The sequence below is a fragment of the Medicago sativa genome, chromosome 6, assembly GCF_051527215.1.
Source record: "Medicago sativa cultivar Bolivia chromosome 6, Bolivia_mono, whole genome shotgun sequence".
In the NCBI taxonomy this organism is placed as follows: Eukaryota; Viridiplantae; Streptophyta; class Magnoliopsida; order Fabales; family Fabaceae; genus Medicago; species Medicago sativa.
In genome coordinates, this window is record NC_140754.1 from 92,972,812 (window position 1) to 92,984,511 (window position 11,700).

Consider the following 11,700-nt stretch of genomic DNA (forward strand, 5'->3'; position numbering starts at 1 on the left):
GTATCACACGGTTACGACTTTCAATGATTTAGTTTGATGATTCTAGAAATTGTGTAACACAGTTTATAACTCTACTATTAGATTTAGCTTGATGGCTGAGATTGTTTCAATGTATGAAATGATCGTGTGAAATATATAGTCCGATCTCAAATCAAAGGTTAAGTTTAGGTAGAATTGTCAAACTTCCATTTCATTATGATAAAGTGGTCGTGGATGCGATCACAATTGTAGGCATTGCATGTGTTGTGATATATGTTGCGATTGTTGTTGTGGCGTGATGTATAAAACTAGGGTTTCTTTGAATAATTTTTTTTGAAGCGGGGTTTTTCGAATATTACTCCCTCCGTCCCTATATCTAACCACCCATTTGACTTTATTTTTGTCCCTAAATCTAAACCCCTTTTCAAATTACTAGATTCATTTATTATTTTTTTCCTAAACATACCCCTAATTAATACTACTAACTTGTTTTGAAATTTAAAAAGTCAAATTTAATACATATACAAACAAAGGACAATATGGTAATATTAACACACAAAACAGACATAATAATTACATTGTCACTTTTCTTAAGAAATGTGAAAAAAAAAACAAAGGGAGGTTACATTAAGGGATGGTGGGAGTATAATTAACTATCATTTTTTTCAAGAGTCCGAACAAAGTATTATTAAAAACCAACACAAGTTCCTCTAACACAAGGTGTACTAAAGGAAACTAAAGTATCCAAAAATTACAATAAGATGATCGACATTCTACCCCAAAGTAGCAAAGAAAAATAAAATTACTCGACAACATGAAAACATAATAAATGTTTTAACCTCCAAACCGAATACTCAAAATAAAAAACAATTTAATGAGATTTAAACCAACAAAAAACTTGGAGTTTAATCTTTTCCAATAAAGTTAGCAACTGTTCCGATTTATTGTGAAAATGTCTCATATTCCGTCCTTCCATATTATAAAAAGAGTTGAAATCCAAATAATATTAACCATCTCGATATTGAAGAGTTGTAAAAGAGTCAAACGAGACTTGTTGGAAAAACCCTCAAGACCTCCAAATTGAAGAAAATGCTCTCCTAAAGAGTTGTTGAGATGCTTAACCATCTCGATATTAAAAGCCAAAAATGACCATAAAAAGCACAAGAAAAGATCAAATGATCCCGATCCTCAACCAATCCGCAAGCGGCCGAATGAAAAGAGTCATTAAAATCTAAGATATTTCTCCTAAACAGATTCATTTTATTTGCTAATCTATTATGAAACAAACGTCAAACAAAAAGAGTTATAGCCATCAAATGATGCGTGGGTCGTGATCCGTATACTCGCTTATCATCCTATTGTTACGAATGAACATTATAAAAGTAGGAGGGACCAAAAAGACCTAAGTCATTCATTCGACCAAAACTCTAAACACCCGACCTTAAGCGAGACATCGTCCGTCGAGATCGAAAAGTTTCACCCCGGAACAAAAGCCAAACATAACATCGTCAAATCACGTTTGACCAACCTAAAAGTGATTCTAAAAGGTTCAAACATGAAGCGGAACAAATGCTAAGAAGATACGACACTATGGTCATTGTCCTTGCTACCTAGCGCCATTTATGATTCGAAATGGAACACCTAACAATGAAAACAAAGCTCATAATGGAAAAGGAATTAAGAAAACAATGAAAACTACATGAAATCCTTAGTTTTGTTTACTTGAAATCCCAATTTGTTTTCATGTCAGCTGGTTAAAGTCGTGAAATGCAAAAGTACTAAAAAACGCCAAAAGTGAATTTCTTAGACCATCCACAACAGAGCACCCTTAATTAGGTGCTTAAATGGGTTCCCTGTGTCTACATCACCAATTTTCTCCAACCCAAACACCTCAAAAGAAATTATTAAATAGGTCCCACAAATAATTCTATATCATTACATTTCAACAAAATTTATTTAATTTATTAAGATTTATTAAATAAGACCAACAAAAAATGAAGAGAGAGAGGGTGCTTCCATAGCCACCCATATATTTTGCTCCACAATGGGGGTGCCTATTTAATGTGGTGCTAAATAGGTTAAGCACCTACCATTGTAAATGGTCTTAGATTGTGAGTTCATGGTTGATGAGCTTATTGAATGTCCTTCTACAAACATTTTACATTCTTAGTATATTTACAAATTAAACTAAAATAAAATAGTTCAAATTTTGTTTTGTTTGTCATATTTTTTTATTACTATTTCATAATTGAATCCACTCAAGGGTAAATTTAATTTATTTATAATAACAAAATGTACATTACTTCTCTGTTTTGGTGGTTTGTGCTAACTAATTCAAAATAATAACTCCAAATGCTAACTAATTCAAAATAATAACTCCAAATGTAAAGCAGTTAGAGATGATTCATGATCATTCATAGGTGCAGAGCTCATGATAAAAGTTTGCTATGGCGTTTGATATGCAGAGGTAAGAGTTCAAATCCACAATACACCCCCTTCTCTGCACGAGACGCACATTGAGTTTCGCCACTAGGATCTTAAAAAAAAAAAAAAAGATAAAATAATACGATAGGAATTCATTATTCCTCAAAATTCCTACATTATGGCTGTACCTATACATAGACTATTTTACCTCTGAATGACATCTAAGATTTGTGTGAATCATAACATACTATCACTTAAGAAATTGTGAGCCTTCAATATTCTGCTTGGCATGCCACATTTTGTTCTCTCCCAACCAATATTCTTGTTCACATTGTCATACACAACCAAATGTCCTCGCAGTGAAATGTCTGCAAAGATTAAATTTATTCATTCATAATCAATTAAGCAGAAAAAAATGTTCATCAAGCTTAGCAAATGAATAGAAAAGAGAAGATGTCGCAAATTAGAAAATAAGGTGTAGAATAAAAAAAAAAGCTAATCTAGAGTTGAGCCAGAATATAAGAAAGCATCAAGTGTTTTCAAAATGTTCATCGCATCCACATTTTCATTTAGTATTCTCTCTACTACGTTAGTACATAGGTGTATTTATTTTTGACTTAGACATCCTTTCCTTCGGAAAAGAGGAGGCTAGTTGAGCCGGAAGATAAGTATGGTTTGACCAACGATTGTTCCAGTCAACATTCGGAGATAGCAAAAGTTGGTATACTAATATAAAAGAATCAAGAGTTAGGTGTATTCAGAGAATATAGATAGAAAAGTTAGTAACACTAATATATATGAATCACAAAGTCATAGAAGTTCCAAATCTTAATGTAAAATAACTTGTAACTTAGTAACTTGATTTACTATAATAAAATGACAGAACCTCAATAACACTTAATGACCTAATCCTAGCTGAGTTATTTATCAACAACACACCAAAAAAGAGTGTATAAAGCATATTATCTTATAAAGCATATTATCTTATTTGAAATTCAATAATCCATTCATCAACATAAAAAACTTGGATAAAAACTAGAAGGCACAATATCATAAGAAAGTTTTCCTCACCTCCAAGTATAATGGAGGATCCATCATTAACATTGCTACCATCAAGGATAGCTAAGCAAACATTGCCTTTGTTCTGCAGCATAGAAGTTTATTAGAAGGCCTTCCAAGAACAAAAATCATTTGGAAATGGAAATAAAAGTTGTATTAGAAAAAGAGGATTACACTAATGATCAAGTAACCCTCCGGCGGTATCCGAAACAATGTGGACAAAATCCACCATTTGTTTCCAAAACGAAGCGTTAATGTCTTGAAGTAATCCTTGACATCTTTGACAGATCTGCATGCATATAACACGGATCTCAGACCAGTTTTTCTCTGTTTTGATAAACAACTTAATTAAGCGCTAATAGCGTAAGCACTTATCATATAATTGCTTATGCATAAGCTGTTTCTATATCAAAAAATAACATCGAACTATTTTCATGAGTTATAAGCTGTTTTCATAAGCGATCCTAGAAAAATTTATAGATATAAGCTGAAAACAGCCAGCATTACAAAAACCAAATACTGAATTTCACCTCCAGCGATTTCTTTTACCTGATTGGGAAATTAGCCTGCCAACAAATTGGCAAAGTTGTGTCGGAATCATCTTGAATGAGCCCCAACCCAGAAACTTCTTTAAGCTGCATCATTTTATTCATAATGAATTCATATTCAACATTGGACTTTGGACTAAAACCAATTGCATAATTTTTGTCAGATTTAAAAACTCACAGAAGCAACGAGATCCAGGTACGCTTCTCTCGGAAAATACGTATAAGAACTGCCACTATCAAAAATCACCTTTCCTACTTTGCTGTTTCCATCAAAACTGAGAAGACGATTTCCGTAGTTTATTCCAAGAATCTCAGTTTGGTATAAATCTCTGTATAGAGCAGAGAATATGTCACATATAAATTATAGATTAATCAGAAGAAACCTCAGAAACAACAAATAACAAGTGCTCCAAACAGAATGTTGGCATTCACAATAATTTAACAGTACGTTTAGAAAAACATTTAAAAACAAAAATTCTCAAACAATATACAACAATAGTTTTAAGAATCAATGTTGGTATTCTCAAATTGGAGTTTAGGTCCGATTACTTCATCTGTTTCCTGTTTTCATTTCCACTGATATAATAAAAATTACAAAAGTTTCTAAAAATGAATTTTAAAAATAGATTGAATATTTCTGAAAATTCCTAAAAACAGAAGTTACTTTAGAAAATAAACAGACCGTTATATTGTAGATTTCTCAAACAACGAAACAAAGTCACTTCATGAAGAGTAAAGAAGCACATTGTCGAGAAAATCCTACTTACGTAGTTTGGACCATAGGTACCCAAGTCATACCCCAATAAGGGACAAAATCATCACCTAAGAACATGTATCCACCACCAACTCCATCATTTCCTAAGCAATGACCAACAACATTCTTAATAAGCCCTTTACTTGCTAACTGATAAGGTAGGCCAACTTTGGCTCTGCTCAGTCCCATGATTCCATCTGTTTTTGCCAATGTGTTCAAAAGCATGCCCTCTTGATCATATCCACACCTTACAACATCCACATCGTGTAGAATGGATCAGCACTTTTGTAGAAAATATTGCCTTATGAGAAAAAAGACAGCACAATGATGATTCTTACCCGAAAACAAAATTTAACTTGGTTTTGGATCCATTAGTAGTCATAAGATGAAGATCATCCTTAATAAGAACTCCCAAGGAAGAACTATGGTCTGCATATTGAATTTCATAGTCACACTGTTGGAAGTTTTCATCGTATCCATTCTTCTCATATTTCTGAACTTCCAAGCATAGAGAGTCTACGGACGGCACTATGTTGGATAGTGTTGGCTTATAGATGGCATTTGCTCCCTATATCAATTATATCTCGAGTTAACATAGTTTTTCAATCTCATAAAATTCACTTACATGGAAAAAAAAAACAGTCAGCATATATTTACAGTACATCTAGCTGAGAGGCATTTTCTAATATTCAGTTTATGATTACACAATAATGTGTGAAGTGCAGTGCAGCCTGATTCTATAAAGCTATAGTAATGTGCGGAATCACATGATAACGCTCAAACTGTTAAGCCAAAGCTCCACTTTACCCTTACACAAGATATATATAATTTTAAAAAGGGTCTTGTTAACCAGTGCCAGGAATCCAAAAGTAGAAAAATTGTGTTGGAAATATAAACGGTTACTTTTGACTAACTAATTATTACACCATTTTTTAATAAAAACTTACCTCTTTTAGATGCTTAACCAATGCCCCGGGGGCACCGGTTAACATTCTCCTTTTAAAAAATACAAGTAGTGAAAGCATAATGACTAATGGTTTCTGGCATATAATCCATCTCAATATGCAGAGGTAACAGTAGTCAGATATTACCTTTGCACAACTTCTGCACGGAGCATCACACTGAATCCAAGTTAAGTCACTCCCTGTATCCACATCAACAAAATATCGTTTCGGAGGGTTTCCGACACGTAAATGCGTGTAATACAACCTGCACGGAAGAACATGTTGCTAAGCCAACACAATGATGCATATGTAATACAGGAAATTGGAATAGCACAAATCAGTAGTTCCTATATCATATAGTTGGAGTATCTTAGTTCTAGGACCAATTCAAAACAAAAACTTGCCCCCTTTCTTTGTTTACCATGGAGGATATTTGAACCTATGAGTATGACCTCAATCCTAGAGTTATAAAACTTGTATGATACTGATGCACTACTGTGTAGGTAGCTGCATAAAAGAACAAAAGTCACTCTACAGAAAAACTTACGTACCACCTAGTCCTTAAATATAAAACCCTCGCGAAAAAAATTCTTGTCCCCCCTTTTTTAAGACACCCTTCAAATATTCAATTGCATTGATACTCCTAATTACAGTACAGTTTTTGAGTTTAATAGAGATCTATATAGCCGATGTAAAATAGTTTTACACCGACATCCAATGAGAATTCATGATATTGCCACGTAAGTCCATCTGTATCCGTAATTTAAAAATAATTGGAAAATCTTGGATTCCCATTAGACTCAGTGTAAAACTAGTTTACCCTGATAATGTGTATGCCCTGAGTGACCCAATCTCAGTTTTCTTATAGACAATGTAACAACAACAAAAACAATCAAGCCTTATCTCACTAAATAGGGTCGGCTGCATAGATTAAATTCCGCTACAATGTTCTATCATAAACCATATTTCGATCCAACTCAATAATATTTAGATCATTCTTAATAGTTTCTCTGATAGTTTTTCTAGGTTTTCCTCTACCCCTAATGATCTGAGTCATCCGACTATCCTCCATCTGATCTACTCTCCTTACCTGCATAATCTCTGGGCTTCTCTCTACATGTCCAAACCACTTAAACCCAGTTTCCACCATCTATTTTACTATAGGTGCTACCTCAATTGTCTCTCGAATGTTGTCATTTCTAATCTTATCCCGTCTAGTTTTCCTATGACCAATAAACCATTTCTAATCTTTCGTAGTATATACTACGAAAGTTAAACTTGAATAAGCAACAATTAGTCAACAGCAACAATTAGTCAACGCGATCCGATAACAACAAAAAAGGGAAAAAATTCAAAACTTTCAACTTTTCATTGATCCAAATTAAGTCAAATAAGCAAAAAGCAACGATTTTTAACATACCCATCTGGATAAACATTGCCACTGATCGGAAAAACAGCAGATGAAGAGTCAACAGCTACAACCTTAGAGCTAGAAGCAATAAAGTTTCTTTTTAACATCAACAAACTTCCCCAATTTAAGCTTCAAATCTCTCTGACCAAGAACACCATATTTCTTAAAAAGTGGAAGCAGAAAGCTACTTGGTTCATCATCACCATCATTGTTCTTGAGACCACGTAGTTCAAGTAATGTTGTAGTTGAAAATAGTGAACCATAGAGAAAAAGGGCAAAGAGAAAAATGCCAAAGAATGTGAAAAGCTTTGTTGGGGTGATGTGAAAGAGTCTTCTGAATGAAAATTGAAGCTGAGGGTTTGATGGGTAGGATTGGATTGGGATTGGTGGATCATTGTTTTGAGGTTGTTCATGTTCTTGTTGTTGTTGATGATGTTGTCGATGAAGATGTTGTTGAGAAAAAGGGTTAAAGAAAGTAAAAGCAGTTATGGTTTTACCTAAAGAAGGGTTATTTGAAGGTGGAAGAGAAATTATAACAACACTTTTGAGTTGTGGTGATTCATCATCTTCCATATCTGTAAAATTGTTACTAAAAGTGGAAGATGAAGAAGAAGAGTGAAGAGAGGGAAGAACAATGAGAATGATGATAACTTGGCCACCAAGTGTGGCAGAAAGTCTTACTAAAGACTGGACTTGGTCAACAAGAAAGGAAGGATCCTAGCAATTACCATTGAGTCATGTTTGAAAAAAATGGTGTCTTTTAGTGGGTTTGATGTGTAAAAGGTAAGTCTAACATCAAACACGGTACAACCGAAGTTTTCATGTTTCATGTCCCTTATTTTTTTACGGATCAAACTCACCATTTATCTATAGTTATTATACTAAAACAAAAAGAGCTATAATATCACTGGAGATAAGTTAGACGGAGCCAAGTTTTGCAAGACTTAAATCAAAAGATACGAGTTTAGTTCTTAATTAATTAACTGCAAGTGGATATTGTTTTTTTTTAATTTTTTTTATAAAAAGGAATTGCAAGCGGATTTTATCGATGTCAATTTGCCCAAATACACAACATTTAGTGCTAAAACCGTCACCATAACTCTTGGAATGTGGAAAATCAAATAATGCTAAAGGCAGTATACCCTCCGTTCGGTAATATAAGCAAAAATCCATTTTTAGATACATTCAATTAATGATGTATGTGACATATAATAAAAACCACATACATCATTAATTGAATGTATCTAAAAATGAATTTTTACTTATATTAGTGACCGGAGGGTGTAGGGGCTAAGGCCATTCGTAACCAAGTGGTTACAATTGTAGCCAACCCCAACACTTAATTTTGTTGTTTTTCTTGTGTATTTCAATAGTCTTGTGTAATTAACTGCACTTAGGTATTGTTTGTTTCCAGTGAAAGAGAGTGGATGGATAGTAAAGAGGATGAAAAGTTTCTTGGAATGCGGGCTTCCACAGTTTGGATGTTGTGTCAAGGAGGAAGGAAAGAATGGTTTCGTAGGACCCATGGCCAAAATCCTTTCCGCTCAGTGATGCAGAGAAAACAATAAGAAAACACTGTTTGTGATGAAAGGTCTAAAGCACCCATGCTTTGGGTGTTGTGTGAGAGTTGCTTTTTTATTTTTATTTTTTTTATACAAAAGCTACGTTTTAAATTTTGTTTCTCTTTCAATAAAATATTATATTTTTATTATATTATAATAAACATATACAATATAAGTAGAATAAATATGTATATTTATCAAACATTTTTTTATATAACATTGTAAAAATACATATTCCAATATTTGTTATTAAATACTTATATTTAACATAAGGGTAGTTAAGTCATTTTTAGTCAATCAAACCATTCTTTCCTCTCACTTTCTCTTCAACCAAACAACTAAAAAAATCAACTCACTTTCTATTCATCTTCTCTCCACTTTCATTCCTTTACCAATCTTTCCTTTTACTTTCTTTCCTTTCACTTTCTCTTCTCATCCAAACAAACCCTTAGAGTCTAGTGGTTACTAAATATCATGAATTTAGGGACCTTTGTACCTATAAAATGTAATATTGGCATTTGCTACCGCCACTCCATTTAAACACTTAGCAAATCCATAACCGATTTGGGTCTTAGCACTTAGAAAAATCATAAGAGCGACTATCCATAAATATTTGGGTATTGATGACATGTTGTCATATGATGTTTTTTAGTTAAGTTTTTATGCATTTTTAGTAGAGTTAAGATGATTTTGAGTGGTTTTGAAGCCGGAAAAAAATGAGAAGACAAGGAAAGCAAAGAATCGTGTGACGATTTCCGAACATCGTGACACGATTTTGAGGCAATTTGAAAAGTTAAAATTCGTAAAAAATCAGCCACGATTTATACAAACCGGGGTACTATTTGAGGAGCGTCTGAAGTCAATTTGAAAGTTTCAAAAAAATCGTGACACGATTTGGAAAATCATGGCACGATTTTGTATTAAGGTGTGATGAATGAAGAAATTAATGAAAAATCGTGGCACGATTTTAGGCACCCAAAATTCGTCTATAAAAGCCAAACATGATTATGGAACAATGAGTCCGATGTTTTTGGAGATTGAAGGCACATTTTAAGCCGATGATTGTAGATTTTGTGCCGGCTTGTCATCCAACTCATAGTCGATCCCTTATAATTGCAAATCTAGTTTATTCAATATAATTTGTGCTTAATTCTTCTAAGTTGTGATCAAATATAAATTGAACACGGAGATTATATGACCGCCGACACCAAACTTAAATCTAATATACCGTTCAACTTAATGGATAATCTAGAGATAGAAAATTGTTAAGTTGTGATTTCTTAATTAACGTTTATTCAAACCTTTGAGGATTACGGGTTCACCTAAGGGATTAAGGAATTGTAATCTTAAAAGAGGGCTTTTGTGTCAACAATTAAACGATTTAGATTCAGATTACCAATTAGCGGTAAACGAGATGATTCGAAAGACATGTTCATATTTTCTATAAATTTATTACCAACTTTTATAATTAATTTGTTTTTAGTTTATATTTGTAAAACCAAAGCATTCGCCACATGCAACACCCCATTTTACAAACATCCTTAATAATAACGACACTATCCGGTAGAAGTTGAAATTGTCCTTACGGAGACAAACTTATAAATTTTATTACTTTGATATAGTTTAATACACTTGCTAAAATTGTATCACGTATGAGGATCATTTTAAATATATTATGAATGGTTTGTACCCTCCCTAAAATAGTTGTGAAATTGCATTCGAAGATAAGTGATTGACATTATCGAATATGAATCACATTCTTGCAACTTGTTACAAGAAAGTTGTAGTTGAGTTGACAAATCACATTATCGGTATATCCGAGACTTTTTTCCAATCGTAGGTAGTCCACCAGCTAACCCAAATACCCACATCACGTGCCTTGGCTTAATCCCCAAACATTTCCTTCATGTTTTGTTTTTAAGATGATTGTCCAATACCATCATCGTGTATGGAGTGGAAGCTACATACGAATGACGAGGCCGAGACATGAGAATATGCTTTTTTGGATAAAAAATAGTTGTTCCAAGACCTCATGGATATTGAAAAAGGAGAGAAAGCATCGAAAAAGAATCAAATCAGCTCAATCCAATTCCATGTGATAATGAATAAGATGACGAAAAAAAAAAGAGTTTGAAGTTATTGAAGAGGTTGAAGAAACAATTTCACTAGATAGGCCTTGACACATTTTTTTTTGGGTGATCATATTTTTTGATATATAATTCACCACCATATTTTTTGTGGTTTAGAATGTACTGACATTTTTGTGACAAATATATCACTAACATTATGTAAATATATGTTTTTTCTAATGTTTTATGTGGTGGTACAAAGCACCAACCATTTATGTGGACAAAATTATACCGCATTTTATATAAATATATGTCTCCGGTTAAGTACAATCATTTTATCGTATGTTTCATTTTATTATGATATTTGCTATTGTATTTACTTCGTCAAGTGAATCATGTCTCGGGATGGGAAAGTTGAAGCTCATGTCTGATACGAAGCTTTAAAGAGGATGATTAAGGTTTTTTAACCCCCCGACAAGTTGGATGAGTTGAAGACACAACTTAACCAATACATTGTCTATCTTGATGAAAACAAACTGCCTATCATGTATTTGTACATGTACCATTCGTAGATTTGGGGGCGGATAGGGATATAGACCTCTTTAAAACTGTTTATTATCCCGAGAGTCTTCGTATTGATGACGATGTACCATCCATGATTTTTTGGATGGTTGAAAATAATAAACTTTATCATTGTGTTCGTTCCAACCGCAAATACCAAAATTGTCGAAGAGACTTGATCTCAAATTATGAAATTTTACTTTATTTGTTATAATGTTGTGTAATATGTTGTAAAATTTTCATAATGTTGAACTTTTGTTGAATTTGTACTGCTTATATATTGTTAATGTAATGTCGAATTGATGTAATGTTATTGAATTATGAATGTTTATGTAATTTTATTGCTTATGAGTGAGTATTGATATTGAATTTGTTGTGGTGCTTTTGGA

At 33.1% G+C, this 11,700-nt stretch overlaps 1 pseudogene across 1 annotated transcript; it reads right to left on the reverse strand.

Annotated features, from left to right (window-relative positions):
- Positions 1 to 2,312: 2,312 nt before the first annotated feature.
- Positions 2,313 to 7,772, reverse strand: LOC146918299 (aspartyl protease APCB1-like; annotated as a pseudogene). The gene is made up of 9 exons (XR_015016143.1): positions 7,129 to 7,772; positions 5,856 to 5,973; positions 5,103 to 5,332; positions 4,778 to 5,011; positions 4,189 to 4,339; positions 4,012 to 4,097; positions 3,637 to 3,751; positions 3,475 to 3,547; positions 2,313 to 2,771 (listed from the first exon to the last, which is right to left on the reverse strand). The product of XR_015016143.1 is annotated as an aspartyl protease APCB1-like (transcript).
- Between the last annotated feature and the right edge of the window lie 3,928 nt (positions 7,773 to 11,700).